At 40.2% G+C, this 24,941-nt stretch overlaps 1 long non-coding RNA gene across 2 annotated transcripts in view; it reads left to right on the forward strand.

Moving 5' to 3' along the window:
• The window catches only part of LOC138840771 (uncharacterized), a 41,216-nt gene that overhangs the window by 966 nt on the left and 15,309 nt on the right, over positions 1–24,941 (forward strand). The window lies entirely within an intron of this gene.

Genomic DNA, 24,941 nt, shown 5'->3' on the forward strand with positions numbered 1-24,941 from the left:
AATGCTAGGGGGAATGGGAGACTCACCATTTTGTCTCTTCTCATTTCAATTTCATTACCACTCAGGAATTTTGTTAATAAAGATAATTCTGTGCTTCGCACAACTACAGATATGTCAAATTTATTATATTGTGGAGATACTAAACTAATTAAATATCCTCAGCAGCAGAATTGCAAACTATGGGAACAAAACCACTGTGAAGTAGTGATGTAAGTTACTTGGAGGAAGAGGACTGTTTAATAGTGTTTAAACTCCGCCACCATGATTGATTCTATTGCAGAATCAGTGTCTTTTCGTATCTACTTATCTAGAATAAAAATAAAGAGCTGGACACTGGTGGCTAAGCCTGTAAATCAAGCTATTTAGAAGACTGGGTTCTGAGAATTGAAGTTCACAGCCAAATGGAGCAGAAAAATTGAGAGTCTCATCTCCAATTAACCAGCATAAGGTCTGAAATGGAAGTGGAGATGTGGCTCAAGTGGTAGAGTGCAAAAAAGTCAAAGGGAGAGCATGAAGTCCTGAGTTTAAGCCCCAGGACCTGAGGAAGAGGGAGGAGGAGGAGCAGGAAAAGGAAAAGGCAGGGTGGGGAAAAGAGGTGGAGATCAAAGTTTAAATTGATTGCCATCTACATAAACTAATAAAACCACAAAACTAAAAAAAAAAAAAAAAGTAAAGACATTACCTGATTGTGACAATAGAAATTTGAGACAGGATAGGAAGTTGAAAAGCTGAGTATGTTGAAAAGCTGAAGGAACAAACACAAGAAAATAAAGTTTTCACCTTAAGAACAGCAAATAGTTCTACCCTCAGGAGTGTACACTAGGAAATGATAAGCATGAGTGATAGCCAGCTAGTCATGACAATTATTGTTTTATAAGACTGGAAATTCCCACAAAACACAGACTGTCCTTTTGATCAAATAAATCTCCAGTTTAGCAAAGTGAACATAGTTATATAGTGTTGGGAAGAAAAGTTGGTAAGCAGATGTAGAACATCTTGATTGAGTTTAAAAAATGAGACTATGAGTTTCTACGGCTTGTAGATTATGCTAGTCTACACATATATCAGCTATAGTGCATGCAATTTACGGAAAAGCATATTGTATTTATTACAGACTTTTGGTCCATAATTTTTAACACAATGTCATACTTGAATGTATGACATTCACACTTTAAGATATGTTAAAATGTCTTATTTTAAATTTTAACGCTAAACTATATTGATCAAGCACTGCAAATTATAATTTGTTGTACTGTTGTACTTTGAAAGGGGAGAAAAAGGATGCTTCTTAAGAAGCAGGAAGACATAAAAAGAATAATATTTAGTATTTCAAATGTACCTATTTAATTATAAAATCACCAGTTGAACTTTCACCATCTTTTCTTTCTTTCTTTCTTTCTTTCTTTCTTTCTTTCTTTCTTTCTTTCTTTCTTTCTTGCTTTCTTGCTTTCTTGCTTTCTTGCTTTCTTGCTTTCTTTCTTTTTTTTGGTTGGTAGTTGGACTTGAATTCTGGGTCTGGGCGCTGTCCCTGAGTTCTTAAGCTCAAGGCAAGTGCTCTACCACTTGAGCCACAGCACCACTTCCAGTTTTCTGATTGGAGATAAGTCTCATAGACTTTCCTGCTTGGGCTGGCTTTGAACTGCAATCTTCATATCTCAGCCTCCTGAGTAGCTAGGATTACAGGCATGAGCCATTGGCACCAGCTCATCACCTGTTCTGTGCTAAGAATTATATTAGACTTACACTGTTTAACATAAGACCAACACTAACTACGTATGGCTACTGAGCCTTTTAAAGACAGCAGGTCCAAAGTAAGATGTACTGTAAACGGCACATAAGATAGATTTCATATACTGAAACCTCGCATGCATACCACAACCATTTTTTTTTTTTTTTTTTTTTTTTTGGTGCTGGTACTGGGACTTGGGCCTGGGCTCTGTCCCTTAGTGTTTTGTTCAAGACTGGCATTCTAATACTTGAGCTACAGCTCCACTTCTGGTTTTTTGGTAGTTAATTGGAGATAAGAGTCTCAACATACTTTTCCTGCCATACTGACTTCAAACCACAATCCTCATATCTTAGTCTTCTGAGTAGCTAGGATTCCAGTCATGAGCCACCACCAGGCTCATTAATAATTGGATGTGCATCTATACATACATTATTGTAGCAATAACATTTTGGCTATTAATTTAAAATAAAATCCATTTTTAAAATTATTTTTACCTGTTTCTTTTTCTAGATATTTTTATTATTAATTGTATAAGGGGACTTCAATTAAACATATCCATTTATGTATATCTTTTTAGTTTTTAGTGTGCTGCCAGAAAATGTAAAACCACATCTGCAGCTTCTAGTTATGGCTTTGTAAGTATGCTAGACATAAAAAAAAAGTATGCTAGAAATCATAAAACATAACTGATAGGATAAATCCTGTCCCCAAAGAGAATATAATCTGAAGAATGGAAGAGAAAGGAGAGAAATAAATGCAGCAAGGAGTAAATTTCATACTTTCACACAAAAGTCAAGGCCAGAGGCCCAACTCCCTGGGTTTTCACATGCCACTCAACATGTGAAAGTAACAGAGGCATCGTGGCGAAGAGCACAGAAAGGAGATTTATTATTCAAGAGAGGCATAGCACTAGGATACAGAACTTTAGGTTTAAGTGGAGGAACTGGAGTCGGAAGAGTTAGAGATATGTAATAATCTTTGGTCAAAGCATGGCCTGGTTGAGGACTATCTCAGTTTCTTCTGGTTTAAACAGTTTTATTGAGTCTGTCTGTCCTGGCAAGTTGGCATCCAGGGGCCATTATTTATAGAGCTTGCTCATTGATACTGTGTCTGTGATGGAGGCTCAGCCCTTTTCTGATGTGAATACTACGACTCACCACAGTTTTCATTGGATGCCCTAGCCATGCCTGCCCTCAGCAGCCCCACGAGAGCCCTCAGCCCTAGATTCCCTCAGCCAAACCCCTAACCCTGTCATGCTGATTTCAGCTATCTTCTGTCCTCTGCATTGCCTCTGCATGTCACTGCGGAGTTGAAGGAAGCTCCTAGCCTTCTTGATACTAGTCATCACACCTCCCCTGTAGCTTGGAATGGCAGGCATAAGCTACTGTACCCAGCCATTGATTGAGATGGAGTTTCATGAATGCTTATGCTGGTCTGGCCTCAGGCTACCATCCCTATCTCCAACTTTCAAGTAGCTAAGATGATAGGTTTGAGCCACCACACCCGGCTATAGAATTGTTATTGAAAACCAGACTGAAACCCTGCTGATTGAGCAAACTCCCCCCAGCATCCTAGTGTTGTTTCCAGCAGCACTCGGCTCTAGTTTTACTACTTGCCTTTCCTTTGCCCCATCTTACCCTTGAAGACCTTACTACTATGGGAACATGTGTGAAAAACATTTTTCAAAGAGACAATTAGCTATATAGGTCAAATGTTGCCAAAGAAGCATGCCTAAAGGACAATGAGAAGTCAGAGGAGGAGTATTTAGTCCAGATTGGTGACTAAGGAAGGCTTCCCAGGTCAGGAGATACTCATATATCGATAGGAATCTTTATTGAGCACTATTATATACCAAGTTCAGGACTTCATATGTGGTAAAAGAGAATGATGCAATTTCTGTTCTAATCTAGTTTAGTGGGAGAAACATGAAATATAATAAGTGAGGTGCCTCCGGCCTGTAGTCCTAGCTACTCAGGAGGCTGAGATCTGAGGATTGCAGTTCAAAGCCAGGCCTGGGCAGGAAAGTCCGTGAAACTCTTATCTCCAATTAACCACCAGAAAACTGGAAGTGGTGCTGTGGCTCAAGTGGTAGAGTGCTTGCTTTGAGCTCAGGGACAGTGCCCAGGCCCAGAGTTCAAGCTCCACGACCAACGAAAAATAAATAAAGTAAATGAGGTGTGGTTTTCTTAGTGAAGATACTTTGAAGAAAATAATGCAATGGGGGCTTGGAAGGTGGCTCAGTGGTAGAGTGCTTGCCTTGCATGCATGAGGCCCTGGGTTTGATTCTTCAGCACCACATACACAGAAAAGGCTGGAGGTGGCACTGTGCCTCAAGTGGTAGAGCACTAGCCTTAAGCTGAAGAGCTGAGGGACAGTGCCCAGGCCCAGAGTTCAAACCCCACAACCGACAAAAAAAAAGAAAAGAAAAGAAAAGAAAAGAATGCATTGCAGAGAGACGAAATGACTGTGAACTGGGAAAGAGTATGTGATAATTAGGAAAGACCTCTGTGATGTAGTGACTAAGCTGAGTGTTGGTGGATGCATTGAAGGCAGAGACAAGAACAGACTTGGCATAAAGAAAGCAAACAGGCCCACATGTGAGCTAAGTTCTGAAGATCTAAGAGGAATTCTCCATATAGTAACAGAAAGAAGAGGAGCAAAGTGGAGAGGCATTTCAATGGACAATGTAGCAACCAAAACTTAAGTAATGAGTATAACATAAGTCCAAGTTGTAGTGACCATGAATCTTTTCTTTTACTGTGCCCTGCCCTGGAGGAAAGCATTCTTAGTGGAGTCGGATGCAATGGGAATATTTTCTCTGTATCACTGAGAAGAAAGTGTTCCATGACATGACTCCTTCATATTGCATTCTTGAGAGTGATCTACTTCTCATTCATCAATAATTATGACAAGAGCTTACTGAGCATCTACTATTTTCTGGATATTATCTAATATGTGCTTTACATATTAGATATTGAGCAGCACCACTGGGTAAACTTCAACTTGCAAATAAGGAGACTGAGAAATAGAGACATTAGATTATGTGTTGAGTACCTCACTTAGTAGCAAAACTGGTCATCTAGCCCATGTCTTCTGATGTCAAAATCCATGCTCCTTCCATTAGTCTATGTACAAAAACGTAATTGCACTCAAATATATGGTGGGCTGCGGTGGACTGTAGGTATTAACTAAGGGAAGTCTTCTCCAGAGACTCCTCAAAGATCAGCAGTCATTACTCTGGAGAAACTTTATTTATTTATTTTTTTGGGTCCGGTCATGGGCCTGAACTCTGGTCCTGGGCGCTGTCCCTCAGCTCTTCAGCTCAAGGCTAGCGCTCTACCACTTGAGCCACAGCGCCACTGCCGGCTTTTTTTTTCTGCTTATGTGGTGCTGAGGAATCGAACCCATAGCCTCATGCATGCAAGGCAAGCGCTCTACCACTGAGCCACCTTCCCAGCCCCTGGAGAAACTTTTATAAAAAGGGCTTGGTGTTTGCTTAGCTCATGAGCTCAGGAAACTTCTTTTAACAGCTTCATAAGAGCACATCATCACTGAGAGCCACCGTATATTCAGCAAGTTTAGAATGCATTCAATAAGAATTAGTTTATGGATTAAGAGTATAAGAAGGATCACAACCCTCAAAGTCTACTTGACTCACCAGAAAAACTGGGTCAGAAAAGCTGGGTCATCCTATGTGGCTTACCACTGGTAAACACTGGTTAGAAAGATAGTTAGAAATGTTTCTTTGAAGCTATTGGGTGGAGATAAAAGTGCATGTATTTTTTCAAGATTATTTCACTAATAGAGTGAAAACATGTCAAGACCTTCACACTACCAATTACTTTCCCCAGTGTCACATCTACACTAGCTTTGCTGATGAGACCAGAGTATTTGAAGTCCATTCCTAAATGCTTTTCTTCTGTGGACCATTATTAGTTTCTAGTCCCCAGTATTTATGTCTTTGGCTTTCCCTTTTTTTTGGTTGGTAGTGGGGCTTGAACTCTGGGCCTAGGTGCTCTCCCTGAGCTCTTCAGCTCAAGACTAGCACTCAACCACTTGAGCCACAGAGCCACTTCTGGTTTTCTGGTGGTTAATTGGAGATACGAATTTCATGGACTTTTCTTGCTCGGGCTGGCTTTGAACCGTGATCCTCAGATCTAAGTCCCCAGAGTAGCTAGGATTACAAGTGTGAGCCACCGGTGCCTGGCCTGGCTTCCCTTTTTTAATGAGTTCATGGTTGATCATCTCCACTTCCAGCCTTCAATTCTCCAAATTAATATGATCCATCATGTTAAAGTCTAATCTTAACTACAGAGTGATTTTTGGTTTCTTCAAAGTGATTTTTTTTTCTGTCTCTGCTGTAGTATATGTAAACTTAATCTTTTATTTTTTTTTAACTTGATGTTGGGGCTTGAACTCAGAGCCTTGGGTTCTTGCTTGTTTTTTTCAAACTTGAGCCACTGTTCTATCTCCATCTTTTTGCTGGTTCACTGAAGATAACAGTCTCTCTGATTTACCTACCTAGGCTTGCTTTAAAGTACAATCCTCCCATCTTAGCCTCTTGAGCAGCTAGGGTTACAGTTCTGAGACACTGGTGCCAAATGTCAACTTAATTTTTTAATTTTTTTTTTTTGTCATGGGGCTTGAACTCTGGGCCTGGGTGCTGTCCCAGCTCAAGGTGAGCTCTACCATTTGAGCCACAGCACCTCTTTCGGTTTTCTGAGTGGTTTATTGGAGATAAAAATCTCACGGAGCTTCTGGCCCAGGCTCGCTTTGAACCTTCAACCTCAGATCTCAGCCTCCTGAGTAGCTAGGATTACAGGTGTGAGCCACTGGCACCCAGCTCTGTCAACTTAATTTTTAACAGATGCTCTAGACGGCACTGTAGAAAACACAAACTATTTTCACTTTTTCTCACTTTTGGAATTTATGAAAGGAATAAATGAACACAGCAACCAGCCCATGCAGTTTGAAATGTGCAATGTGGTTACAAGTGAATTCATCCTAGATCATTTGCAAGATGTGAATGTGAATGGTGAGGCCCTAAGATGAGAAAGAAAAATCTAGCTTCCTATGACTGCTGTGATCTTGTTGACCCTGGCACTCATTCCAAACCCTCTACTCTGCACTTATCTGTCCCCTTTCACAGTCTCTTAACCCCATTCACCTGTGGAAGCCAATTCTTCTACATTCGGTTCTTCCAGAACCCCTTTCTTCATAATGCTACCACCTGCTCTGTTTCCACACTCTAAAATAAAAGAGGAAGGTGAAGTCATTAGCCCTGGAGAAAATGTCATAGGGGAAAAGGCAATTGTTTCCCTGCCGTGTGGAGCTCCTGTATGTTGAGCTGCTCAAATCAGTGCTGGTATTGTTAACACAAAGGGAAGACTGGCTCCACACTGGCCAGCCGCTCCCCTGTGCGTCCCAGAAGCACTATGACATGAAAGGCCAATTCTTGCAAGAGATTATTGATTTGTATCCCTTCCAGGAAGGGAGAATCATTGTGTAAACAGAAAGATGGACATCTGATTTGCGTGTGCAGATTTTCTTCTTTCTTTAAAGAGGAAAACTTACTGGGGCAAGGTTACCGGGGAGACGAAGAACAACTGCAAGTCTTTCTTCCAGCGCCTAGGAAGATAGAAGTCCCCCATAGTGAGATGGCACCACATTAAGCACGTGACCTCAGTGATTTCCCCTGGCTGCCAGTAAAGATGCTTATGGAGGGCTGGGGGGAGGGCTGGGGGCGGGGAGCAGGGTCTGAGTGCCGGTTAAGTGTATTAAGTATAATTAAGTATAGGCTTCACTGCAACTTTGTTTCTCGACCTCGGTGGGTTGCATTGGATTGTGTTTTTAGGTTATTTCCTCATATAGCAAGGTGGTTGCAATATATTTGAGTCTCGTTTCCTCACACAATAGTTCTGAAAAACTCGAAGTGGGGTAAAGGGCAATTTTCACTAATCCTTTTAGAAGAAAGAGCAAAGGAAACTTTCCAGAACCTTCCCATGGACTTGCCCTCACATGATATTGTACAGAATTGCATCCGATGGCCTTTCCTAAATAAGTTAATGTAGGAGAAGCCTAAGTGTGATGATTAGCTTCAGCTTTCCCTGAAAATATTCACCATTTTACACACAAGGAAGATGGGCAAATGGCTGGGGAATAGGCAACAGCCATATCCATTTATAGTTTTTATCTTATTTTATTTTTTTGTACTGATAACTGAAGCTTGAACTCGGGGCCTGGGCTCTGTCCCTTGACTTTGTCATTCAAGGCTGGCCCTCTACCACTTGAGCTACAGTTTCATTTTCTGCCTTTATGGTGGTTAAATGGAGATGAGAGTCTCATAGACTTTCCTGCCCCAGATTTCAAACTACAGTTCTCAGACCTCAGCCCTTTTGAGTAGCTAGGATTACAGGCATGAGCTACTGGCACCTAACTCCAGAACTAAGATTTAAGTACAGGTCTACTGTATTAAACCCAAGCTCTTTATTCTGTCTTCAAGGATGGAGTTAGGTGGGAGACATTGGATAAAGAAGGTGCATTTCTTGTCCCAAACACCTCACGGGACAGCACTCATTTTTCAGAAGTGACCATGCATGAGGATTTGGTGCCCTTGTACACTCAGAAACAGCTTTTAGTAGAAGGCTTAGAAGTAAACTCTCATCAGCCAAGGTTTTTATGCTTATTATGATACAATCAGAATGCCAGTTTCAAATATACTTGCCTAGAAAAGACAAATGAAATATATAACTCAGAATATAAGATGTGAAATTGCAAACTTGTTTTTTAAATTTACATATTTGATTTTCATGCATGACACATGCAGATACTTCTTATCCAGGATTAATAATGTGCTGCCTTTCATGGAAAAAACTAAATGATCTCAAAAAAAAGTTTTTTGGGGTCAGTCATAGGGCCTGAACTCTGGGCCTGGGCACTGTCCCTCAGCTCTTTAGCTCAAGCCTAGTACTTCTACCACTTGAGCGTCAGCCCCACTTCTGTTTTTTCTGCTTATGTGTGCTGAGGAATCGAACCCAGGGCCTCATGCATGCAAGGCAAGCACTCTACCACTGAGCCACCTTCCCAGCTCCAAGATCTCAAATTTTTATGGCTTCAATCTAGCAAAAGAAATGCTACTTTTTTGTGTGTGTGTTCATATGATTTTATTTAAAAACCTGCAAAGGTGAAGGGATCTGCTCTTTTGTTAAAAGAATGCAATTTTTCCCACAGTATATATTGAGCCATTTTAGTTTTGTATTGATAGTTACAGAAAATCATGTTTCTGTTTATGATCCTCCCCCCACCACACTGGGCCGGTGCTTGGCATCTTGCGGCAAGCTACCATCTTCCCTGGGCCGAGGCTCCTGGCAAACCCTCTCACCCTGATAAACACCCACAGAAGCTCTTTGGGGGCCCTGCCCTGAGAATCCTTAATTGTAAAGTTGTAAAACACCTGAAAAGGATCCTTAACACCTGTAACAAACCCACCTATCTGTGAATGCTTGAGCGTTTCAAGTTTGAATTACTTGAAATTTATGAGCTATTCCACATGTAATGGAATATATGCTTTTACATGGTTAAAAAATTAGGTGAAGTATCATACCTCAATAGTTTCAAATGTTACTTAATAAAATGTATTGAAAGAAGATACGCAGCAGGGTCTTTTCACCCCTGTTACTTCTCCTGACGGTTGCTACTTGATGGTCAAAAAAAAACAGAGAAAGAAACCAAGCAAATTGGTATTTGACAATGCCTGCAAGGAATGTACAATTTAAATTATGTTAATGGAAATTAACCTGGAAAAGAAAAAGGTCTACAAGCCATATTATTTTAAAAGATGAGGTAGGGTTTTTTTTTTTTCTTATGCTGTACAATGAAAATAACAAAAAAAAAAATCCATATAACTTTTCTTTTTGGGGTGGGGGGTTCAGTCGTGGGGCCTAAACTCTGGGCCTGGGCACTGTCCCTCAGCTCTTCAGCTCAAGGCTAGCGCTCTACCACTTGAGCCACAGCGCCACTTCCGGCTTTTTTCTTTTTGTTTATGTGGTGCTGAGGAATCGAACTCAGGGCCTCAGGCATGCAAGGCAAGTGCTCTACCACTGAGCCAACTTCCCAGCCCCCACATAACTTTCAAAGCCACTTTAAAAAAAAAAAAAGTTGAGGCTGCAATCACTTTTACAAGCAATACATTTATGGCCTTGATGAAGAGGCTTCGCTCAGGCAAGCGCTGTCCTTGTGATGTTAGTTGATTCAACAATCAATCTTGGATCGATCAACTCTCTCCAAAACACAGTGATCCTTCTCTCTGCAACAGTTATTTTTAATTTTTTTATATTCCAGCAAAGTCTCACTCTAACATGAGAGCCCCAAGTGATAGCAAATTAAAGATACAAATAGCTAAGAAAACTGAAAACCTAAGAAAAATACAGGAAGAAGAAGAAAGCTTGGTTGTCATTGTAATAATAGCTCCAGGGTAAGCTTCTATGCTGAGAAGATTCTGAATCACTACACCTACAATTGAACACTTCTGTCTAAAAATGTAGTAAAAATGTGAAACTCACCATGCTCCAGTTGCTCATGCTTGTAATCCTAGTTACTCAGGAGACTGAGATCTAAGGATTGTGATGTGAAGCCAGCCTGGGCAAGAAATTTCATTCATGAGATTCTAATCTCTAGTAACCAGCAAAAATCCAGAAGATGGAGCTATAGCTCAAGTTGTAGGTTGCTAGCCTTATGCGAATAAAGCTTAGAGACAGTGCCCAGGTCCTGAGTTTAAGTCCCAGTACCAGCAAACACACACACACACACACACACACACACACACACAATGAGGGATTTAGTAAACATGAAGACTTTTATATTTCTTGATTTAGGTATTGTTTTACTGGGTTCTCAGAGATAAGATAAAGAAAAATGATTGCTATATAAATTTTTTATGGAACTTAACTATTTAGATGTAAGAATGGACAGGGATGTGGTTTAAATGGTAGAGCATTTATCTAATAAGAATGAGTTGCTGAATTAATCCCCAGTACAAATCATTAGAATTTTATTTCATCTCTGGAGATAATAGAATACAAAATCGTGAGCTTAGGCAGGACTCATTTTAATCCCTACAAGTATTTGGTTGTTTACATTTAATAGATATAGTGCACTTTCGTGGTATTTTTCTCTTAATTTCTTAGCACATAGGCCTCTCAACTGTGTATTTATTTCATATCATTACATGAAAATCTCTTTCTTGGCTTTAGGTCACAATGCTTAAACAACTCTCATCATTGTACTTCTCATCATTATACTGCCCTTGACTTCATAAAATGGCCTATCAATCTCAGTGGTCCACCTATTTTAGGGGAGAAAATCAGAGCACATCTCTCAAGTAATTCTCCTTACACAATTGTCTGTTAAACACTCCTCTTTCAACTCATTCAGGCTTTAGCCAGAAACAAATAGAGAAAACAGGAGTGTATAGTAAGAGATTTGAGCCCAGTGCAGTTGCTCAAGCCTGTAATCCTAGAGATGTAGGAGGTGGAGATGGAGGAATCTTGGTTTAGGGCCAGTAAAGGGCTACAGGTTTGAGAGCTCTATCTCAAGTGATGCACACGTCTTATCCTTGCTGACAAGGGGAAGCTCAAGTTGGAAGATTGCAGTATAGGCCAGCCTGAGGACTGGAGCAAGACCATACCTTAAAAACAATCACTGTAACCAAGAGCCAGAGGTATACTTCAAGTGTCACAGCACCTGTTTAATGAGCATGGAGAGCAAGAGGTAGGGGGCATTAACTGTAAGAAATCAGCTCATGTGATTATGGGGGCTGGTTAGACAAATCAGGGGAAGGGCATAGTAGACATCTTTCAGGCAGGAACTGCAAATGCATTATATATTCTTCTTCAGCAAGCCTCAGCACTGCTCTTCAAACTTTTCAAATGATTGGATCCAACCCTCCCAGATTACCTAGAAAATCCCTCTTAATCTCATCAATGATGAACTTCAATTTTATCTGTGGAACTCTCCCTCAGCAACACCTAGAATATCATTTGCTTGCAAAACCAGGCACAGCAGCCTAGTCAAAACACACATAAACCTGTTAACATAATTTAAATTGTACATTCCTTGCAGGCATTGTCAAATACCAATTTGCTTGGTTTCTTTCTGGTTTTTTTGACCATCAAGTAGCAACCGTCAGGAGAAGTAACAGGGGTGAAAAGACCCTGCTGCGTATCTTCTTTCAATACATTTTATTAAGTAACATTTGAAACTATTGAGGTATGATACTTCACCTAATTTTTTAACCATGTAAAAGCATATATTCCATTACATGTGGAATAGCTCATAAATTTCAAGTAATTCAAACTTGAAACGCTCAAGCATTCACAGATAGGTGGGTTTGTTACATATTTAACAACATCCTCAGGCATGTTCAGATGGCTGCACTGCAGCCCATATCATCAGAGATCATGCGGGATTTACTAATTCTCTGCCACCTTGCTCAAGGGACATGCCTTCCTCCCACCTATTTTCTGCTCTGCCTCTATTTCTGGGATGGGGGAGGCCTCTGACCTTCTTACCACTCTGAATTGGAAACCCTAAGCCAGAGAAAGCCTCACATCTTTTCTGCCATGGCAAAAACTATGCATTTCTCAGTAGTTAGAGAATGAAGCAGCAAAGCTATTAGATTGTCATCCAAAAAACTCTCCCTGGTGAATATTATGACCTATTCTTGAAGGATTTTTCTCACCAGAACAAATGATTTGCTTCCTCAAATGCAACCTGTATTTCTATATTTCTGACTTGACTTGTGTTCTTCTTTTCCAAAGAATGTCTTGCTCTCACTCTACCATCTCTATCCACCGAAATCTCACTGGTAGTTTAAGATCCATAGTCAATGGTATACCTTCCCTATGATATTCTTTTTATGTCATATTCTGGAGTGGATGTCATCTCCTTCTCACTACTTTATACTTCTTCCTCTTTTAAAAAAGAAAAGTCAGTTGTGTGGTTTGAACTCTGGACCTGGGATAGCACCCAGAACCACAGCACCACTTCTGGTTTTCTGGTGGTTCATTGGAGATAAGAGTCTCACGGGGAAAAACAATCAGAGGTAACAATGCTCAACAGGAAATGTACTCATGTAACTGTAAACCCTCTGTACAGTGTTGTTACAATAAAAAAAATTTTTTTTAAGAGTCTCATAGACTTTCCTGCCCTGGCTGGCTTTGAACGGTGATCCTCAGATCTCAGCCTCCTGAGTACCTCCAATTACAGATGTGAGCCACCAGCACCTGGCTTACTTTATACTTCTTGTGGCACAAATGCTACTCTTGCTTCCTTATAGTTATTTCACCTGTTGATACTATTCTTCTCGTCATGGTAGAGTGGAAACTCTCCAGAGAGCTCTTAGCATCAGGCATGATACCTTACCCAGAGCAGATCTTTCACTTTATTTGTTTTCCTGAAATGAATTTGGTCAATCAGATCATTCTTTCTTGAAGACGTTGTGCAGTGAACTGTACATGTAGCCTCTAAGGCAGCAAACATAGCTTTGGCTCTATCCTTCCTAACCTCATCTTTTCTAGCTCTATTCTCTGGGAGACACAAGGACCAGTCTATTTGCAGATTATTTGAAATAGGTCATGAGTTTTCAATGCCAAAGACAAGAAATGCTGGCTTCATTTCTACATTTCCTTTAAGCAATAATGTTGCCCTGCAGAAGAAGCCAGGATTTTTCATTGGGCAGATTGATTCGGTGAGATGATAATCTGTCCTGCTCTGTCTGGTCTTGCCCTGCCTGGAGAATGGCTTTCCAAACTTATCAACCCAAAGCAGATAGTCTGGTCAGAATGCTGGGATGACAATAGGTAACATTTGAGCAAATGAAGGAAAAGAAGAGCACTGAAGGTTCTATCTTAAACGAGAGGTAGCTAAACTAGAGATTTTAGGCCTAGCAGAAGAAGGAGAGTCAAACCAAACTAAAGAAGCCTTTTGGGGGAAAAAAAACGAATCTACTCTTCAGATTAAAAAAATAAGCTTATTAAAAAAAAGACATTTTCGATTTCTTCCAGGTTTACAGAAAATTGCAACTATTGCACAGTGTATACTCTAGTTGCCCCTATTATAATCTTTCTTACCTATGCACACTTGTCACAAATAATGATGAGACACTGGCAAAAGTCTACACTTTTCATCCTTCTACAGCATTTACCTGATATTCTCTCGTTGTTGTCATGGTTGTTTAGAATCTCTTCTAAGAGGCTACATTAAGTTAGGTTGCTCTCAGCTGCCATGGTCTTTCAGACTTTTCTTGTTTGAATGACCTTCATGTTCTTGTGGAGTACTGGTCACCTGTTTTGTAGAGGGTCCTTCACATGGGGTTTGTGGGATGTTTTTCTCATAGTTGACTGAGAATGGTGGGTTTTCTGGAAGAAAGCCATAAAGGTTAAAACGTTATTCTCCTTAAGCTGTAGCAAGAGCACATACCATCCACGTGAATTGTCAGTGTCTAGATCAACTTTACTCATCTGATTGAGGTAATGTTTGCAGATTCTTCACTGGAAAATTAAATCTTCTTTTTTTTTTTTTCCTTTTCCACACTCTGCTCTTTGATAGGAAGTCACTACATAGGATCCATTCTTAAGGAGTGGTGCTCTTCTGACCTGATTTCTTAATATCCATTGTCTATTTTATTCTTCTCATAGCCCTGTTGTCAATCTGGCAGCATGCCCTGTTCTCCTCCTTTTAGCCTCCTGGTAGAGTAGAATCTCCTCTGTGTCAGAGAAGTTCCTATTACAAAAAAATAAAAGCTTTTTCCCCCTCTTCCTCTATTTGACAAAAATATGATGTATTAGTTAACTACCATTATGCATTGAACTCCCCTCAGACTCTGATTTCAAATAGCATTTCTTTATTTGCTCACATGTCTGAAGGTTAGCTACCAGTCAGCTGATCTTGTCTGACTTTAGCAAAACAACTCTGTTCTTTAGCATTCTTAGCATTGTATCAATTGGCTTCATTGTGACATTTACAACATGTATATAATGTGCTTGCTCTTTTTTCCTCCTGGGAACCAAAATAAATGGAGAAACTATGAAAAATGGAAGAGTCTTAAGCCTGGCACCAGTGGCTCAAGCCTGTAATCCTAGCTACTTGGGAGCCAGCCCAGACAGGAAAGTCTGTGAGACTCTTATTACCAATTAACCACCAGTAAACCAGAAGTGGTTCTGTGGTTCAAAGTGATAGAGTGCTTAGCTTTGCGTGAAAAAGCTCAGGGACAGTACCCACGCCCTGAGTTCAAGCTCGATGTCCATCAACAACAACAACAACAACAAAGGAAGATTGTTTTTGGTTTTTGGTTTTTTTACAATGGGAGTGGCAAGGTCAGAGCCCCCACAGCACAAATATTCTTAAAGCTCCTGTTTGCATCATATCTACTATCTTGCCAAGGTAAGTCGCATAGTCAGGTCCAAAGTCAAGGCAAAAGGAAATAACTAAATGCTTTTGTGGGACAAACTGCAAAGCTACAGGGCAAAGAACATAGCTAAGGCAAGCACTAAGAACTGAAGGCAGTGATTTAGAATCCTAAACAATTATTGTGGTCTGTAGCTTCAGTCCAGTCCAGAACCATTCATTTAATGCACTCCGGACATGGGCCGCAGAAAGGAAAGCACTAAGAGTTCTCTTGTTGAGAATCATCAGGGCTGTAGGCTTGGTAAAAACGAGCAGAAGGACACAATCATGAAATCCTCAAATTCTTCTTCACATAGAAGAGCTTTAGTGGTACTTGATCTTTTGCTCCTGTGTCCTCTATTTTTCTTTTTCTCTTCCATCTGGTTTCAGATGTTTCTTAAAAAAGAAAGGGCAAGAGGAGGAGAGGTTCTACTATTTTCTCAAACATCTCTCCAATCAAATGAGGTAAAGCTAATTTCCTCCAATGAACTAAAGCTAACTTCACACTGTGCAGCACCACCTGTGACGACAAGATAGGAACACAATATTCTGATGTGCGACTAAGATACTCTGTAACCCAAGCCAATGATCAGAAATTACCTCTTCAAGGAGACCCACCCCATTCCATGGTGTCACAGCTGAGTTCAGGGATGGGCCTTGTTTGTGTCACCCTGCTGTGCCAGTTACCAGCAGTCCACATGAAGTTGCTACTCTTTTTTTTTCCCCCAATATAACTTTATTATTATTAAAAAGGTGTTGTACAGAAGGGTCACCATTTGAAATTGCTCCTTTTAGGAGTACAAATGTCCTCTTCCTACTGGTGACAGCCTCCAGTGTCACCACTCAGGATCTGTGAGTATACTGTTCTTCCCTTAGCTCTTCATTCTGTAACACAACTCAGCCTGAAAGACCCCAGACTTCTGGGATACTTTCGTCAACGGGAGGCGCCCCAGAAACTAAGACTCCAAACCAGTAGATGCAACAAGCAAGAGGAGTTTATTTGAGGTTTGTGCAAACGGTCTCTCTGTCCCGGCAAGGGAAGGAGCCCTGAACCGCGGTTACAGGCATTCTTAAAGGCAAAAACCACAAGATTAGCATATAACACCAGGTGTCCCCGGGATTGGCCCATTTAAAAGTCACTATGTTACCCCAGCAATCATTTTTACTACACGGGGAAGTTTATAACACTCTTTGTAAAACAGATGACTCAGGGCAAGTCTAGGGGGAGCGGTCACCCTGGAGGGGAGTTTACATAGTTACAGGCTTGTGATTAACATTTGGCCTAGTTTGCTGAACTTGCCAGGTGGTCCTTATCTTGGGTCCTTATCTTGGGTCCCATTCTTGGGTCCCATTTGACCACTTGGGGAATTTACTTGTTTGTTCTTTATTTATGACCACAGACCTTGTCCCAGGGCTGGCATCTGGGCTCCAAGACTCTTTACTCAATTCCTTATTTCCAGAAAATGGGGGGGTTAGTGCTAGGGCGAGCAAGTTTACAAAAGCAAAATCAGCAGTTAGCAATTGTAAAATGTAATTCTAATTTTTAATCTTTCAAGCCATCCTCCCATTATTCATAGCATGACCACGTCCAAGCTGTAGTATTTAAAGGTATTCAAGTACTAGGAAATAAAGGTTCCCCACCACCACCAAAGAATTAAAAGTTGCTTGAGTACTTCTCAGGATTAAGCACTGTGATTCTTTTTTTATTTTATTTTATTTTATTTGAGAACATACTGTACAGAGGGGTTACAATTACATGGGCAGGATAATGCATACATTTCTTACCAAGCATTGCAGCCTCCTCCTTTGTTTACCCTTCACCTCCCTTCCCAGCCTCCCCCCTCCCCACCACCCAATCATACCCCCCCCCACCGACATGACATTTTGTACTTCTCATTGTTGCAACAGGTCCACCTGAATCCTTAAACGACTTGTTTGTCCCCATCTCCTCCACATGTTATACTGACATCAAATATAGTGAAAGCAGGGGTTACACTGTGGGGGAGGGACATACAAAGCAACAAAGAAATAATCTTATAAATGCGTTAGAAACATATGCATGAAAGAAACGAAAACATTAAAATACATATTTAAGGGTTCATTTTCCTAACATCACATTAAGCACTGTGATTCTTTATTAAATTCTTGCCAGAAAATGAGGGTTTTCTTATCTAAATTTGTGGATCAACAAACCAAGAATCAATAAGAGGATTAAAATCAAGGCCTGGGGCTGGGAAGGTAGTTCAGTGGTAGAGCACTTGCCCTTGCATGGCCCTGGGTTCGATTCCTCAGCACCACATAAGCAAAAAGAAAAAAGCCGAAGTGGTGCTGTGGCTCAAGTGGTAGAGTGCTAGCCTTGAGCTGAAGAGCGGAGGGACAGCACCCAGGCCCAGAGTTCAGGCCCCACAACTGGACCCCCCCCCAAAAAAAAAAATTAAAAAAAAATCAAGGCCTGTGTGACCAGCATGACCTCGTATTTTTTTCTATCATGGAATGGTGCATAAATAAAAACCCAAATTGTCAATGTTACATTTTAGAAAAAGATATTCAACCCATGTGTTTGGGGCAATTTTTTCATATTTAGGGAACTTTCTCCACTTATTGTTTAATTCCATTTTCAAAGCTATATTTATGTGTTTATGCCACAGTTTTCAGATATTATTAATTTGGGGAAACAAATCCTATTTATGTATAGTCTTTAAGTTGCGTATGTGTAGTTTTATAGTAATTAGTAAGTCCATAAAACTCTTGTAATACTGACAAAACTAATACTTTACTTGAATCATTTACATAGAGGCCATTATAAGTGTACTAGCACTTGATACTATATACGACTGTGTCCTTGTTACTCTGATTTCCTACCTAGAAATGAGACTGATTTTTGAAGTTTGATTTAGGGAAGCTGAATTTTCCCTTTTAGGTCAGAATGCTAACGAGCCCATTTGGACTCCAAAGCATTTGTTATTTCTAACATAAAAGAGTGCTGCATATGTAGTAATTGACTTAGCTAATTAAAATAAAGACTTCCTCTAGCTTCATTCTAGCCATTGCTGCAGCTGCTCCAATACTCCAACAATCAATCACCAGCCCCTGTTTCCAGGATGGTGATCTGTATATACATTGCCTCCTCCTCTGGTTCTATGGAAATTAAGAAGAAACGGCAAGATATTCTTGGCTTCTTAGAAGCTAACAAAATTGGATTTGAAGAGAAAGATATTGCAGCCAGTGAAGAGAAGTGGATGAGAGAAAATGTACCTGAAAAAAGTCACCAGCCACAGGGTGCCCTGTGCTGCCTCAGATTTTCAATGAAAGCCAATACCGTGGGGACTATGCTACCTTCTTTGAAGCCTGAGAAAATAATTCAGTGTGTGTTTTTTTAGGACTGACAGCTCCACCTGGTTCAAAGGAGTCAGAAACCCAGGTGAAGCTGCGGGCATGACTCTTCAGCATTCTGCCACCAGCATCTTGAAAATTGAATCTCATTTGCTTTTTATAAAATAGCAAAAGTATCTTGGCTTCAAAAGAAACAGGCTGAATGTTGTTAGTTGGTTTCTCACATTGCAAACAATACAAATGAATGCATACTTAAAATGCAAATGCTCTGGTGAGATGATTGGGTGATGAACATAACATCTTAAGTAGATACAGAATAGAATGGAATGGAATGGAATAGAACAGAACAGAACAGAATAGAATAGAATAGAATAGAATAGAATAGAATAGAATAGAATAGAATAGAATAGAATAGAATAGAATAGAATAGGAATGGGCATAGTATTATTATCTGCCAAGGCATTTTATGTACTTCAGTGATTTTACAAAGAAAATACATTTTCTTTCATATTCTTGTTGCAGCTCAAATATATCTACAGATGGAGATTGATGAATTTAAAGGAGAAAGGCTCTGCTTTTCAAATTATCTCATTAACTTTAGGCATAACTTTTGATAATGATGTGAATAAAATGTACTTGCAAATAAAAAAAAACAATAAAGACTTGTTCAAAGACAGTTCCTTAGAGGAATCAGGGCCTTGCAATTGTTACCTATGATCCACGTGATTTAGACACAAGTAATGATGTCTTGTGCAACTAGCTACTTGAGAGGTAAGACTAGCTACTTGGGAGGTAAATACACTCACATTTCTTCAACATTTCCAGTTAAGTCACTGACATAAATTTACTTTTATAAACAAGAACTAGAGAATTTCCTTTCAACCCGTTGTGTCCTCTACCTGAGTAGGCATAAGAATTCAGTGCAAAGCAAGGCACTTCTGCTTTTCAAGTATCAGGGTGTGAGAGAGGAATGAACAACCAGCGTGCTACTACATAGTGCTTTGGTACTGAATGCTGGATTCTGGGTTTTTTTTTAATTTAGCATATTTTATATTGAAATATCCACTGAGTACCTTCAACGTCCCAGATGCTGGGGTGGGCTCCAGGAATGTGACTGCATAAGGCTCTCAATATCATTGTCCAGTAAATGTCTTCACTGGACAAGACAGACCAGCTCAGAGAGAGATGCTGCATAATTGGGCTCCACAGTTTGAAATCTTTTGGTCATGCATAGGTCATGCATGGTGGCCTCCAACCACATTCTAAAGTTTACCTATCACTTGATTAGCCCATGAAATCTAGACATGGACCATTTTAATGTCTCCTGTACTCATCTTCAAGTGTCTAACCAGAATTAATTATATTGTTAAGCAGTATAAATAAGGTAAATCTGTTGTAGAGCTACTTAGCATAATGATATGGTACAGAGAAATGGGTCAGGGTTTAAGACTAACAAAACACCTTGGTTGGATTTCAGGTTTCACTGCTTATTAGGTTTGGCTCTGAATAAATCACTTAATCTAGCTAGCCTTGATTTTTTCCGTGGCAATAGCTAGCAGGAAAATGACTTTGGGGGTTAATTTGAAACTAAATGTAACATTCTAACATTTCTGTTTGGTTAATGCTGTTGAAAACAAAAGCACACTTATTACTACCATTTGAAAGAAGCGAATTCTCTGCATCACTGGCTTTCTCAAATTGTAGGCAATGTGTATGAAGCCCCCCTTGCTTTCTCTTTCTCATTTATATTTATATTAATATTTTATCAGTCATGTGGGGCCTGAACTCTGGGCCTGGGCGCTGTCCCTCAGCTCTTCAGCTCAAGGCTAGCGCTCTACCACTTGAGCCACAGCGCCACTTCTGGCTTTTTTCTTTTTGCTTATGTGGTGCTGAGGAATCAAACCGGCAGCCTCATGCATGCAAGGCAAGCGCTCTACCACTGAGCCACCTTCCCAGCCCCTGCTTATTTTTGAGATAGAGTTTCATGAACTTTTTCTATCCAAGGTCACCTTGAACCAAAATCATCCTGCTCTCAACCTCCCAACCTACAGATGTGAGCCACTGGCTCGTGTAGGGCCACATGATAGTAAGTAGATTTTCCTTTTCTCTTGAAGTTGGGTGGTCATGTGGAGATTAACAACTAATGGTAAGGGAGGGTGTGTTATGCAGTCTCAGGCGTATGCATTTACAAAATAAGGCTATTGGGCTGGGAATGTGTCTTAGGTTACACTGCTTAGGTAGAGTACTTGCCTAACATGCATAAAGCCCTGGGTTCGATTCCTCATTACCCCATGGGCAGAAAAAGCCAGAAGTGACACTGTGGTTCAAGTGGTAGAATGCTATCCTTGAGCAAAAGAAGCTCAGGGACAGTGCCCAAGCCCCAGTTCAAGACCCAGGACTGACAAAAAAACAAACAAACAAACAACAAAAAACAAAGCTCTTCCTTCTCCCATTCTCCATTTTTCCTTTTCCTTGTTACAGGTTGTACTTCGTCCATGAACCCAACCCAATCTCTATGGTGAAACTGTAATCTCCAGTACCTGAAGGGGTGACTTTATTTGGAAATAGGATCATTGCAGACATAATATAAAATGAGGACACTGAGGTGAACCCTAACCTACAATGACTTATATCCTTATTAGAGAGAGAAGGAAAAAAAAAAGAAATTTGACCCACACAAGAGACCCATGAAAATGATATAAAGGGACACTGGGCAAAGGCAGCTGTTAGCCTTCTGTCCGTCCAGGAGAGAGATCTGGAATAGATCCTTACCAACCCAACCACCACCTAGATTGCAGACTTCTAGACTCCAGCCTGAAAAACTAAATTCCTGCTGCTACACGCGCATCTCATTTACATCTCCATTGCAGACTGGGAAGTGGATGCAACACACACCATGCTCAGCTGTATTTGACCTTGTGGAAACTGGGAGGGGATAGGAGAGCCCCATGGCAGACAGCACCATAGACCACGCCACACTTGCATCAGCATGTGTGACAGAAATACATGTCTGTCTAGTTTGAACTATTCCTTGTTTCAGAAGCTGAAGGATGATTTGTCAGCAGCCTTATTTATTAGGCTAGCTCATGGAAGCACCATTTGGTGTAACTCTTAGCTAAGTGGAATGTTCTAGTTTACATGGAGGAGAATTGGAATTTGGGGGTGGAGTTAGGTAGTAAATGGACACTGGGACACAGTGTCCCTTTTTATCATCTTCATGTATCTCTTTTCTGTGTCAAATTTCAATTCAGGCAGTGGACACACTCCTATGAATTTAATGCAGCCGTTCAAAGCATAAAGTTTAAAATCAGGGAGCCCTTCTTAGGATACCATATGGTTTAATAAACATATGGATTTTCAACCATAACTGGTTCTCCTGTTAGTCAAATTAGTTTCTGTCATAATTACTATTATTATAATACCTACTAATTATTTTTTTCCTCCTTGTTAGAACATTTGTTTCCTGGTATATGTATAAGTTTGCTTTTTCATTGTCTGTGAATGTCCTGTAGAGCTATGATGGAAGAGATGGTCTGATAGCATTTAGGCTCAGTGTACATGACTAAAAAAAATTAGATAATTTTATAAATTTTGTATATGTACAGAAAATTTTAATATACTTTATATTTTAATTTTATAACATTTAGTACATAATATATCATATATTGTTATATAGCATATTGGGTATATTTAATGTATTATAAATATACAGATATTTATATATCAATATATTATGTATTTTATAAAATTTTATAAATTTTTATATATTTTATAATTTTATATATACAGCTATTTATGTTATGTACAGCAATCTATCAATGACAAATGAAAGCTTTAGAAACAAGATAAATAAAGCCAGAAATAAGCTGCTCTTAACATTTTTTGTTTTGTTTTGTTTTGTTCTTTTGGGTCCTGTCGTGGGGCCTGAACTCTGGGCCTGGGCGCTGTCCCTCAGCTCTTCAGCTCAAGGCTAGCGCTCTACCACCTGAGTCACAGTGCCACTTCCGGCTTTTTTCTTTTTGCTTATGTGGTGCTGAGGAATCGAACCCAGGACCTCAGGCATGCAAGGCAAGCGCTCTACCACTGAGCCACCTTCCCAGCCCTGCTCTTAACATTGTTAAAGGAGTAATTCCTCTGTATCATTTCTGGTATCTTCACATAATTCTAGTCTCTCTTTCCACTCCCTCCCTCCTTCATTCCTCCCTCCCTTCCTCCCTCCTTTCTTCCTTCCTTTTTTCCTTCCTTCCTTCCTTCCTTTTTTCCTCCCTCCCTCCTCTCTCTCTCTCTCTCTCTGTCCCTTCCTTCCCTTCCCCTTTTCCTTCCTCCTTCCTTTCATGCTGAGGATCAAGCCCAGGACATGTTAGGCTAGTGTTCTGCCATTGAGATGCACCCTCTGCTCAATATCATTCTTTGATGCAAACAAGCTTACTCGTTCCCACTCCACTTGGCTTCAGAACAGTCTTCATTCAGGATTCTTGGTTTCTCTTTGCTCTTTTTATCTGTAGGTAGCATTTACTAAAAGTATTTTCTTTATTTTATTTTATTTTATTTGTGAACATATTGTACAGAGGGGTTGCAATTACATGGGCAGGATAATGCATACATTTCTTACCAAGCATTGCAGCCTCCTCCTTTGTTTACCCTTCACATCCCTTCCCAGCCTCCCCCCTCCCACCCAATCCTCCCCCCCCACCGCTGTTGTAAAGCTCGTTTTCGACATGACAACTTGTACTTCTCATTGTTGTATTTATAAGAAGTTTTCTCATCTGATTCTGAATTTTCAACATGCATGTGTATGTACATTCTTTAATTATAGAATTTGTTGCTATGTTTGCTTTAAAATACTTGGCTGGCTCAAATGGAACATCTGTATAAAGCATAAGACCCTGAGTTCAAATCCTAGACCACCAAAAGGGAGCAAGGGAAAGTGAGAAAAAAAAAAAAAGGGAGAAGGAGGGGAAGGGAGAAGGAAAGAGATGGAGGGGGAGAAGAAGAAAAGGGAAAAGGAGTGAGAGCAGGGGCCAGGAGAATGTAGAGTGAAAAAGAGAAACTGTTAGTGTTTCAAGTGGCAAATATTTGGCAAGTTAGCATTAAGTAAAGAATACAGACACTGTGAATGTACACCCATGCATAAGTTACTAAAGTTTATATACTCAGGGATAATTGTAAAACCCAAACAGACCAAGGTGTGATGCCTTGTATGTATAGTTTCTTGGAAGTTGCCATGATACACCTAGGGAATAGAACAATGAATTTTTTTTGGGGGGGGGGTCCAGTCGTGGGGCCTGAACACTGGGCCTGGTCTCTGTCCCTCAGCTCTTCAGCTCAAGGCTAGCACTCTACCACTTGAGCCACAGCGCCACTTCCGGCTTTTTCTTTTTGCTTATGTGGTGCTGGGGAATCGAACCCAGGGCCTCAGGCATGCAAGGCAAGCACTCTACCACTGAGCCACCTTCCCAGCCGGAACAATGAATTTTTTATTCCTGCCTTTTCTGAATATCTTACTTTGCATATATGATCAAGATGTATTATACAAACTGACATGTTCAATTGAAACCCTTTGTCCAACTATTTAAGATAGTAAAAAGAGAAGTATTTGCTGATGTAACAAAAGAAATGCAGAGAAAGATTCAGTTACAGAATATGAAAGAGATGTGAGGAAATAACCAACTGTACAATAGGGATGCTGAAATACCTGCTGTCAGGACACTGGGGTGAAATGAGCACAGAAGATGAGCGGGCTCAGCCAGATTGTAAGATAACCTTTGATGTTAATTCTGTAGCTGTTTACTAATGTATCCAATTTATATTCCCTTAGGTTTGTTCTGTAATAGTCAAAAATACCAATCAGGCCATTATGCTGTAAGCCATCTACTCTAACTCACCCTTCTGGTTAATTGAAAAAAAATTTCACAGTAAAGATATGACCATTGAACATAAAAGAATTATGAAACTGGATTTAAAATAAGAAAGTGACTGCTGACACAACAATTTCAGCAGCTCCAAAGTCCTTCTCTCCTCTCCTTTCTACTTTCAATCCCTGTTCCCCCCCCCACCCACCCAGCAATCTTCATCCTATTAGCAATGAAGTTTAGATATTTCTACTTAATATGATGAAATCATACAGAATGAAGACTTTCTAGTCTCCCAACCCTTTCCCCACTGGTCTTTGACTTGTATTCACTCCATTGTATGGCCTTCTTCCACATGGTGTTAGAATTGATCTTCGTGATCTATAGAATTCAGCATAGATGATGGTAAGTCATTTCCAAGGTTGGGGCATAGAAGCACTTCGGCTTTTCTGTTACTCCCTTTTGGATCACTTTCTCTATGAAGGCAGTGTTATGATGAAGCAGATAGCTCATAAAGACACTCACATGACAAGAAACTGAGGCCTTGTCTGAAAAGCCTTTTGAAGAGCATATTACCAGGAGAT

Source organism: Dipodomys merriami, unplaced genomic scaffold, assembly GCF_024711535.1.
Source record: "Dipodomys merriami isolate MVZ:Mamm:240054 unplaced genomic scaffold, mDipMer1.0.p SCAF_30, whole genome shotgun sequence".
NCBI lineage: Eukaryota > Metazoa > Chordata > Mammalia > Rodentia > Heteromyidae > Dipodomys > Dipodomys merriami.